Raw genomic sequence first — 12,184 nt, 5'->3', positions numbered from 1 at the left:
TGCGATTCCCAGCACCTTTAATGAGCTACTTTTAATGTATGGCGCACATGCAGCCTAGTCTCCACTCTCATGGACAAAAGGTGGCTCCTCCTAAGAAGTGATAATCTACAGTACACAGGGAAAGCTCATCATGTTATCTGGGAGATCTGCGGTCGGATCTTCCAGTGCTTTGGTTTTCATTAAAGACTGGGTCAGGGCAGAACTGCTGTGAAAAGCAGCATGCAACTCCTCTCACTCAAAGCATTTCCCCTGAGGCTATTTGTACCACTGCAGAAAGTGCACTTGGTAAATGATGAACAAACGTGAATGAGGTAAAGACTCAGAGGGAACGAAGAAAGAGCGTGGAATCCCAGCAAATTCCACATGCTTTCAGGCTACAAACAAATGAAGCTGGAGGGTGCAAGGCAGTGTCAGGATATATTTGGCCAGCATGACTAAACCAAGCAAAATGAGCCTGGAGGTCTATCCCTGTCGTACAGCCCATATCCATTTGCTTTCCAAGGGTCCTATGTGGAATTGCTCTTGTGAGGCATGGATGTACTTCATTTTCCAAGTGTGGCTCATTCCTTCCCAGCATTCAGTATTCAGATCCCACTGAACCAGAACCTAGGAAGCTGCCATATACCAAAGCCAGGCCATTGGTCTAGCTAGCTGCGTAGTGTCTATATTCAACTAGCAACAACTCTTTAAGGTTTCAGCCAGAACACTTTTCCATCTCTACCTGGAGATGCTGGGGACTGAACTGGGTACCTTTTCTATGCAAATGGTTCCCATTATATCCACTGGCCTGTGGAGCCAGCTATAAGCACCTTCAGGTAGAGATGCAGCAAACAGCTCCAGGGCAGGGATCTGGCTTACCTGAAGTTGAGACTTACATGCACAGCAACATGGAAAGCTGCCGTATATCATTTAGCAACATCTGGATAGCTCAGTTGTTAGAGCATGGTGCTGACAATGCCAAGGCTGCAGGTTTGATCCCTGTTTGGGGCAGCTGCATATTCCTCCATTGCAGGAGGCTGGACTACAGGACCCCTGGACAGTTAAGTCCAGTCAAAGGCAACTATGGCTCATCTTGCTTTCAGGCTGAGGGAGCCAGCGTTTGTCCACAGACGGTTTTCCAGGTTATGTAGCCAGCATAACTAAACCACTTCTGGAGCAATGAAACACAGTGACATAAGCCAGAGAGCATGGAAACACCATTTACCTACCTATTTATCTACTTGCAAAGATCCTTAGGGTCCTTTGCAACTCTACAATTCTGTGATCAAGTCAGACCCTTGGGCCCACCTAGATCCCCCCTCCTGCCTTTCCCAGGGATTGAACCTGTGACCTTCTGCATGCAAAGCAAATGTTCTACCACTGAGCTACAGCTCCTCCCCAACATCCCCAACTCTGACATCCCCACCCTGACTTCCCAATTCTATTTGGAAATGGAGAGAACTCTGGGATGCAGGGCTGAAGGAGCATGTGGGGTCTCTTGCTCCGCTTTGCATCCAATAGTGGCGCAACCCTTTCCCATTTGCCCAGCAGGCACTCAGTGTGGTGAAAGAGCCAGCTCAGCCTGACCTCGCCTAATGAGGCCTCATTAGCAGCATCCAGCTGTTGGCTGCCCCTCCCTTTCAATTAGCTAGCACTAGAAGGAGGGGGCTGCCTCACAGATGGGCTCAGACCCCACAGCGCTTGGGCAAGCTGCCGGGCGCCAAGAGGGAAAGGCAGCCAGGAAGGGCTTAAGTTTTTCTTACTCCTGCGGTGAAGGAGACCCCACCCACTTCCGCCCCCTCCGCCGGCCACAGGCAGCCCCTCCCAAGCCCAGTGCGGGCTCAGCGCCTGTGCTTTCAGCCTGGCCCGGCTCCTTGGAGGCAGTAATACCTGGCACAGGATTACAGTCTTGCTGGAGTCTGCAGAGGCAGGCATCCTGGGCCCAAACAGATTTCATAACAACTCATTCACAGTGCTCACATACAGTATTCCTTGCTGAGCTATTTAAGTCTTGGCTTGGCACACACCCCTGGCCTTATAGGGACTTCTGCCTGCACCCACCTGTTGTAGGGCATCCCAAAAAGCCCAGCCAGTCACAGAGCTGAGAAGAACTCAGAGCTGTAAAGAGACAGCTCTGAGACGTGTACGTGTGTGTGTGTGTGTGTGTGTGTGTGTGTGTGTAGCCAGGCTTGAGTCTAGTTCTTGGCATGACAGTGTAGGTCTTGCCCCACAGCCAGCTTAGCCCTCTGAGGTCAATGGCAACTGTACGCAGCTGCCTGCCCCTCTGCAGGGGCCTGTATATAGCACCACAGTCTGCTTAGGATACAGCTATCTAGCACTGGGCCTGGACTGGTGTCGAAGGCTTGATTGTGAGAGCCAATGTTCCTCTTTCTCCTTGCCACCCTTGGATGTGTGTGTGTTCTGTAGCCATGCCTTGGCCAAGTAGCTCTGACACTCAGAGAATACCAAGAACTATGACAAGACGGTAGGTTTGAGGTCCCAGGTGGAAGATCAGTGCTGGGGCAGCCCTATGAAGCCTGCCTGCCTGGGGGTGGGGCCACCCTCGGCAAGGCTGCCCCTGAAAGGGGCACAACACCAAAGGGGGCAGCAGCAAAGGGGAGTTATCCACTGTGGGGGTGGAACGAGGGTGTGAGCCAGCCCCCTTGTGTTAAAGTTATTGTTTTCACGGGGATGTGGTTTTAACTTGGATGGGTGCTGTTTTATTGGGAGAGTGGCATTGTTTTAAATTGTTTTTAAATGTTATATGTTAAATTGGATTTTTCTATTTGTATTTGTGGGTGGGCTGGAGCATTGTTTAGGGGCTTTTGTTGGGGAATGTATTGTTTATTAGTGTCTATACTGTACATCACAATTGTTTATTGTTTTGATTATTTTTATCATATATTTTGTGCTTTGATTATTTTTCTTACGAATTTTTTGCTTTGTATATTGTAACTTTGTGTTGTGAACTGCAGTATGCAAATTTAAATAAATAAATAAATGGAAACCTTTAGGCAGGCATATTGCTGGATACATGGGTTCATGACATAAATTTGCATTCAATCTCCATGTGCTAACTTAAATGTATAGATATTTATGGGAAACTAAGGTAGCGGGTGACTAAGGTAGTTGGTTCACCGGTAGTGAACTCTGCAGTGTGCCCAGCTGTCCTATATGCAAACTGGTTTTTTAAAAGCCCCCCCCCCAAGAGGCAAAGGAGTAGGCGATCCAGAGCCTATTGCAAAAATCCTGGGGTTCAGCAATACCTCTGCCTGCAGGTTCTCCTTCCAGTAGAGAAGGGCTATAGCACAGTGGCATGCTGACAGTCCCAGGTTCAATTCCTGGCCTCTCCAGGCAAGGTAGAGAAAGATCTCTGTCTGAAACCCTAAAGAACCTCTGCCAATCCTTGTTGACCATACTGGGCTAGATGGACTGACCTGGTGTAAAACACTTTCCTATATGTGAGTCTGGGTTTTGCTCAGAGTAGACATTGAGTAAAACTAGCTATCACTCATTTCCTTAAACCATTCCATTCCTCACTGAGACCTTCTGACTTTGGGAACAAGAAGGAGAAAAACTGAAACTGCAGAGTTTTGAGAAACTTAAAGATAAAGTGCGAGATTGGCTTCATTATTATCAAATAAGGGAGGCTTACAATCTGGACAAGAAAATTGGCTTCCAGGTGGAAAAATCAAAATTGGAAACAGAACTGTTAGATCCCAAAACTAAGATACTATCAAGAATGTATAACTTGCTGTTGAAATGGAATACTCAGGATGAAACGGTAAAATCTGCTATGATAAAATGGGCACAGGATGTTGGACATAACATTATGTTTGCTGACTGGGAACAGTTGTGGACCACAGGTATGAAATTTATGGCATGTAATGCCTTAAGAGAGAATATTATGAAAATGATATACAGGTGGTACATGACACCAGTCAAGCTTGCCAAAATTTATCATTTGCCCGACAACAAATGTTGGAAATGTAAAGAGAATGAAGGTACATTCTTTCACCTTTGGTGGACGTGCCCAAGGATTAAGGCTTTCTGGGAGATGATTTATAATGAAATGAAAAAGGTATTTAAATATACCTTCCTGAAGAAACCAGAGGCCTTTCTCCTGGGCATGGTCGGCCAATTGGTGTTAAAGAAGGATAGAATTTTCTTTATGTATGCGACAACAGCAGCAAGAATACTCATTGCAAAGTATTGGAAGACACAAGATCTACCCACCCTGGAAGAATGGCAGATGAAGGTGATAGACTATATGGAATTGGCGGAAATGACTGGCAGAATCCGAGACCAGGGAGAAGAGTCGGTGGAAGAAGATTGGAAGAAATTTAAAGATTATTTACAGAAACATTGTAAAATTAAAGAATGTTAAAATGATGTTGGAATGAAATTAAGTGGTTTTAGCAGCAATGTTAAAAAAGAGTATGTAAAAATGGATGGTTAACAGGTGAAAATGTAAAGTTATAATATATTAAGATAAAGAATTAAGATAAAAACAAAGAGGGAAAGGATTTGCTGAAGTAACCACTTGAACTGGAATACAAAAAAGGGAGGTGTGAGGAGGCCAGGGAAATAAGTGAATGAAAGGCAAGACATTGAAAGATGGATTTACTTTTAACTGTTTTTATTTCTCTTTCTGTATTTTGTATCTTTTGTTTCTTTTTTCTATTTTTATTTCTTTTTTACTTTTGTAACCTTTCCTGAAATTCTAATAAATATCAATTTTATTTTTTTAAAAGAGACCTTCTGACTTTGTATCACAGTGGTATTAGGGTGCAGGAAGGCAGGGTGAAATCCACTCTGCGTATGTGCAGTGCTGCTAAATATATCCTAATCCCCACCATGTTTTAACAATGCCTCATCTTTGGTCAGTTCCGGCTCTTTGGGTGGATGAACCAGATATGCTTAGATTAACTTTCTGAACCTTTATCCCACTATCTTGAGATGCAAAGGTTCCCAAAATTGATTGAGGTAGTGGCCAAGGGAAAAGAGCAACAACTTATCCAAGTGGAAAGGGAAGCCTATCCAATAGTGCAGACCTCACCAACCTGGTGCCTTCCAGATGTTTTGGACTACAAATCCCATTGGCTGGAGGGCACCAGATTGGCGAAGCTGCTTTAGGGACATGTGATCCCTCAGAGCCATCCCAGGTTGCCTTTCCTCCAAGAACCACATGCCACATCCTGCTGCTGCTCTCCCTTCCTCTTGATGTCATCAAAGCCATCTCCATGGTAACCATTTATGAAGTCACCATGCACTGAGCTGACCATCTGGTGACAACAATGAGCAACAGAAAAGAGGGGAAGTTAAGATGGCACCACAAATGTCTTCTATTTTCTCCAACTTGGGCTCCCCAAGAACTTGATTCTCAGTCTCCCCTTTTGGACTCAGTCTGACCTGCCTTGTTCTTTAGGGACGCTCTTGTTGTCTTTACTGCTTTTGATAGAACGGTAAGCCTCACCACCTCCCCGACTATGGCTTCGAGCACCCCAGCTGTTTCCTGAGCATCAACTGTCCAAGGAGCCCAATGAGGCGTGAATGAGACAGCAGAACATGGCAGGGAAGTGCAGAGGAAGGGGGGGGGAGAGACCAGATGGGGTCTGGGGGGCTGCCATTGCTACACATGGACAAGGCATGGTCCAGTGATAAGCTGCCACGCGTGGGGGCAGTCGGCATGCAATACTAGCTTAGAACCAGTAAGTCCCACTCTGCAAAACCTACTTGCCACCACAGCTGCAAAAGGCAAATTGAGGGTCATGCCAGCAACAGAGTCTGATTCAGCCAGAAGGTGGAGCTAGACAGGACAGGCAGGATAGGAATCCTATGTCAGATATAAAAGCAAAGGGCAAAGGAGACACATTCATTCTTATTAGTTACATTCATTCTAATGCAGAGAAGGAAAAATACAGTTGGCAGAATGATAATGCTTTCCGTGCAGATACAAATGTCTTACATTTCAGGAAATCAGACACCAAACTGCAGGGTGAAACTGTGCTCTTGGGGATGGCTTATTTTTAATGGGAGATACTTATGACCAGCACACAGAAGGAACATGCTCAAACATCTCAAACTAGAACAACCGTGTTCTGCAAGGGCTACATAAATCCTGGATGGGTCAGTCTCAGGAAACCCAGCCTGGCTAAAAAATCTTGAGCTGAACGGAAGCTTAGTCATTCTTCTAAATTGGAAATATGTACAAAGACTTTATTCTACCTTAAACCATTTACAACAACAAACAAAGCAAGAAAGAGAGCGTCTTTCCATTTAAAACCACCACACAAGTATTTGTGCCATATCACAGAAGAGCTTCACACTGGGTTTGGGGTTCCATCTTTGAGTCCCTTTGCTGTCACTTCTCATATTTTCCTTGGAAATAAATCCAGCACAGGAATCATGGTGTACAAGTCCATGTCACCTACTATCACTGCTTAGGACAATGGTGTTCTTTGCTAGTCTCTGTGGTCCAATAATCTCCTTAAAGTCACATCATGTACTGTGTCAATCTACATCGCAATAACTGTGTTACAGGGCCACATACCTGTCTCTGGACATCTTTGGGGTATTGGTGGGTGTTGCAGTGGCCTATTACAGGTTCAACGGGGTGTGCTCAGGTGTATTATCTGCCAATGAACATGCATAAAGACTAAATGAATGTACACTGAAACTGTCCACAAAAGATTCTTTCAGTTGCAGACTTAGCTCAATTGTTTAGAACGATTCCCCTGTGTACACACACACACACACACACACACACACACACACACACACATGGCTTGCACCTTTTGGTTTCCATGCATTCACAACAGCACACACACCCACTTCATACAAAGGGATTTGCACATCTCTTCTCCTGATCCCCACTGGTATATCACCTTGAAGCAGGTCAGAGTTTCTGGCATGCCCTTCTTACTCCCAGTTTCTCAGTTGTGTACACGACAAGGATACATACACCCTACAGGAACCCAGGAAGAGTGGGAGCAAGCTTTGGAATTGTTTTAAATTCCTAGGCACGTATTTATTCTCAGGCTCAGCATATGAAGGATGAGAACAGGTCCTGACCAAAGGCTCCTACGGACAAGTAGATTTCCAGATGAGAACAGGAAGGGAATAAATCTGGCCACAGCCTTAGTTGCATCTGTACTGGATAAATGTAATGCATACACAGAGCTACCTGGAAACATCTGCTGGTAGTTCAAAATGCAGGAGCTAGACTTAACAGGTGCTGGTTTATTCGGGACATGCAACTCCTCTTTTGTACAAAGTACACTGGGTACTAGTTTGCTTCCAGGCACAACCCAAGAGCTGATTATTGCCTTTAAAGCCACTGATGGTTTGGAGCTTACACAGCAATCCAAACCCCTCTTGGGCCTGGCTATGGCGGGGTTGGATAGAGTGGAGCTACCTTTCGACTCAGCACTGATGCCTGAGCTTAGCCTTCCACTGGAGTAACTGCCCACCGGCAGTTTCTGCACCAGCAGCAGCCAGTTGAAATCCCCAGAACCTGGGTGTTCCAAGTGCAGGGAGGTAGTAGAGCAGCGCTGGCCCAGAATCTGCTGGATCTTGAGCTGGTCTTGCTGCCACCACCTGATGGCATCAGGCTCAATCCTCCTCCATGCCCCCCCCCAATCCATATGTGTGCTGCCACCACTGCGAGCAGCTGGGCTGCGGATGCTGCTGTGGCTCTGCTGCTTTGCACAGCCCTGCCAGAGGGGTGGGGAGTTGGGCTGCACTCATAGATACCTAAAGGACTGCCTCCTCCCATAAGAACCCACCCAGCTTCTATGTTCAGTGGGAGATCCTGTTCCTCATGGCCTCTCATCTTCAGAAGTACAGCAGGTGGAAACCAAAGAAAGGGCCTTTTCTGCCATGGCACCCACAATGTGGATTGCTGTTCCCTAGGATATTTCACTCACCCTCTTTTTATTTTTCACTCTTTTAGATACTTTTCTTGTTCTAGGAAGCCTTCACCATGCTTATTATGAGATTTTGTTTTGCTTCCCCCACCCCACCCCACCCCACCCCAGAAATTGTTTCTGTAATTTTACACATTTTAAAAATGTATATGTTTTATATTTTTAATACATTAGCCATCACGTGTTTCATGAAAAGGTAAAGATGGGTACGAATCTTAAAACAAATAAAATAAAGATTGGTCACACAACTGAGTAAAAGAATCTAAACAGATGGGCATATAACTTCAGTTGACATTTTGCTACGGCAATGAATTACTCAGAATGCAGGTGAATGCTGTGAACTGAAAATCTGGCCATAACTTCACCCATCCTCTTAAAAAGGGACAGTAAAGGCTCCTACCATTTCTGTTGTACAGTGTGAATGGGGGAGCAGTGGTAATAACTTCCGAGACAATAGCTGCAAACGAGTACTATATATTCCATTACAGACAGATGGAGTATGGGTACATTCCTCACTGTGTATGTGTGGGGCGATAGTTTCACCTATAACACTGAGAGTGACAGTAGAGTGGCATGCCATTTCTATTATAAAATAAGCTTGTCGCCTCATCCCTCACCCTCTACCTCCCAGGAAGCAGCAACAATGCAACTGAGGTGAGGTGAGCCCCACTACCCGTGATGCATATATCTCATTCTCTAACAATTCTCTATATCTCATATCTCTATATCTCATTCTCTAACACCCAGTCGGTGTTACCACTTCGTGGATGTGAAACCAACTGAAATAAGTGAATAAACTTATGCAACAGCTTTTCTGAATGTACGGGAACTCCCACAACAGCAGCTGACAACAGGTCTTGGGACACTTCCTTTCAACAAAAAGAAGAGTTTCCCATTTCTCATGTAGCTTTAGTAAAGCAGCCAGCAATGCTCTGCAAGATCAAAACTTAAAACCCAAACCTATCCCAACCTGTGAATCGCAGCCTTCCTGAACCACTGTGAAAGTCAGACCAGAAGATGCTCAAACATTCAACCCACGCCCAACACAGCAACATAGAATTCAATGGTAAGCAGCAAATACAAATCAGTCAACAAGTTTGGCTGCTATGGAACCTTTTGTCTGTGTAACCTCTTGTGGACAAAGGATTAGAAGATTAGAAACCTTTGTTCAATTTCAGTTCAGTGACGTTTCATTGCCATTACAATATACAAAACTTTTGGCAAAGTGTATTAGAAGGACTTGCTCTCTGAAGTGTTCGCCAGAAAGTACAAGTTACAGAGCAATCCTATGCATATTTACTCAGAAGTAAGTTCTACTCAGTTCAGTGGGGCTTAGTCCTAGGGAGGCATAGGATGTCAGCCTTAATGTACAATTAACTTACAGAAACCATTTTCACAAGATATGATTGTGGCTACAACTGTAGATGTTTTTTAAAAAACAAAATCCAAGAGCTGGAAAAATTCATTGGGAATAGGAGCTATACAGTGCCTTTTAGAAAAATAACTAAAAATAGAGGCCCCCATGTTTAGAGGCAGCAAGCTTCCAATTATCAGATGCTGGGGGCATAGAACAGGGGATGGCTATAGTTGCCTGTGGCTGTTTTATGTAAACTGTACTTAACCATTGGTTCTTTATTGGAAAACTCCCACTAAGAAATAGCCCTATTAAAGCAACAATCCAAAGAAGTACAGTACGTTTGTATATTCAGTTAGTTTTAGAAGATTTAGTCCCATTGATTTAAATGGGTCTATTCTAAACAGGACTGAGCCTGGACCCAATCCTATACTGTTGACAATATATGGAGCATCTTAGGAGGATTAAATATGCTGATTCGAAATTGTATATATGGAGATTAGATAACGCACATATGTGCAACTATATTCAGTCAAGCTTCTTAGAAGGTGAGTTAGAAGGGAGCATAGCCCAAAGGTGAAACCTTTTATTAGACCAACTTTTGTGCAGTAAAGAAACTGCAACCACTGGAAATAATACAACACTCTTCTCAGGCAGATAAAGGTTTTAGCATGATTTGAAGGGCAGCTTGCTAAACCAATAGAAACAGATCTAATTACCTTATTTATTTTTACATGTTTTAACTTCTCTGGGAGAAACCTGGCAGTGGAAGTTTATGCAAAAAGAAGCCAAGACAGATCTATATATCTTAAAACATATTCCACTCATATATCAGACCATTAGAAAGAAACCGTGATCAGCTTGAAGTTGTTCAATATGCCCAGCGTGCTTTCCCCCCTTAATCCCAAATAATTATTTTGCTGTAATCAGGAAGGAAAGTTTCCCTTTTTTCTGTTCCAGGTCTCCCATGTGAGGAAAAGTGTGAAAGTGGTATCTTTAAGCTACCAGTGTTTTCAGACAACTTCAAAATTTGAAGTTCAAAGAAGAAGAATGTGTGCGTTCAATGCTGGGGTGTGTGTTCTATCCTGGGGGATGGAGAGACCAAGATTAATGGAAACTACTATTCCAGTGCAGTCCATTTATTATCCAAATCAATGTAACCGCAGGGATAGGAGGATATGTATTTGCTTATAAAAAGCATGTCAAAGGAAGGAGAGGCACCAAGGATGGTGGCTTTCTGCACTTAAATACACCTTGAGCATGCAACATCAGAAAACGCAGGCATCCCCTCTTTCATTTCCCCCAAAAGGAAGATGTCTATGACAAAGGTGTCTCTCACTAAATGTAAATGAACTGTGAAAAAGACTACAAATTGAAATTGGAGACAATAGCTGTACCTGTCCCTCTTTGTCTGTTTGTTTTGTAACACAAAAAACTTTTAAAAAAACTAATTAGAAATTAAGAAAGAAAGAAAACTCAGACATAGTGGTACTGGAACATCTGGTTCTTCGGCACTGGCAAATACTCCATTCTCTACCATCACCATCAAACAGAGGTGAAACAGAACTGAGACGAGAGCATGGTTAGAATCAATAATTGTGCACTAAAACCACCACATTCTGTAAGCAACATGCCACAGTTTCTCAATTAAAATAAAGTTTGCATAAACCTATGCGAACAGAGTCCATACTTGGCTGGAAAATATTTTTTAAGGTTTTTGCAAAACTTGGATTTTTATCTTAAATTATTTATGGTAAAGAAGTGTTGGGATTCAGATAAGAGTAAAGAGGAAGAGAGAATATATGCAGGAGTTTGGTGTGGGGTGTAGCTGTAAGGAGTATGATAAGCTAGGCTTATTATTGTTTTGACCTTTGGAATCCTTAAACACTAATGTTCTCATCTGAATGTTCTGTATTCTGTGCTTTTTAAAATATGGACCATGTGTTTTCAATTTTTTCTCTGCAATCATGCAAGCTGAAAAGCCATTACTGAGAAGTAATACCACCAGCATGGCAGCAGGTAACTATCAGAAGAAAACCTGCCAGTAAGAAAAGAAAAAATAAATTCTAACAAAGTTTCTAATATTTAAAAGTCAAGATGTATGGAAATCCCTGTATATTTCAAACCATAGACTCTTTATTATTAGCAATTCAAATATGGTGGCCATCTTCCCTGAACACCATTTTAAAAAATAACAACAGTGCAATCATATGCAAAAGTAAATCCAATTATGTTCAGTGGAGCTTATTTTCTAGTAAGTGTGCTTAGGTCACGTTCTTAAGCAAGCTAGGATTCTTGGGATTTTAGCTATTGTGTTCCATGTTAAATGTTTATTCTTTGTTCTATGGCAGGCATGACCAAACGTGGCCCTCCAGATGTTTTGGGACTACAATCCCCAGCATTCCTGACCACTGGTCCTGTTAGCTAGGGATGATGGGAGTTGTAGTCCCAAAACATCTGGAGGGCCAAGTTTGGCTATGCCTGTCTATGGCATGACAACAGCCAAGCATATTTGCAGAACCCCCAAGGACTAGAATGCCAGCGTGATGAAGGTACATTGGTGGGACACTACAGATAGATAAGAGGTAACTCGGAGTCTAGGCAATCTTATGGCACATCACATATAATGCTTCAAGCAACTCTCTCTAAATTTCCACTCAGTTGATGCAGATCAGGGGGACAGAGAGAACCCACAAATCTTCTATCAAGCAGAGCATCCCTTAGAAACCCATTGAAAAGAGTGGTGTAATGCTTCAATATGTGTGTCAGGTCATGCTGGAGGGGTTGAGAGACTGGAGTGACAGAAGCCTTTGCCTGAGCAGACAGACAACTTGATGCAGTTGAGCCTCATCTACCCTTGACTACACTGTGAATATCAGCAACAGGGCTGGCGTGCCAGGTACATATAACACCTCAGGATACG

The 12,184-nt window shown here is 43.6% G+C and overlaps 1 protein-coding gene across 2 annotated transcripts in view; it reads right to left on the bottom strand.

Annotated features, from left to right (window-relative positions):
- The window catches only part of SLC6A9 (solute carrier family 6 member 9), a 55,187-nt gene that overhangs the window by 27,809 nt on the left and 15,194 nt on the right, over nucleotides 1-12,184 (bottom strand). The gene's annotated exons all lie outside the window — the stretch shown is intronic.

The sequence above is a fragment of the Podarcis raffonei genome, chromosome 6 (genome assembly GCF_027172205.1).
Source record: "Podarcis raffonei isolate rPodRaf1 chromosome 6, rPodRaf1.pri, whole genome shotgun sequence".
NCBI lineage: Eukaryota > Metazoa > Chordata > Lepidosauria > Squamata > Lacertidae > Podarcis > Podarcis raffonei.
The sequence above is the reverse complement of the archived record's forward strand: the minus strand, read 5'-3'. Positions and strand labels throughout refer to the sequence as shown.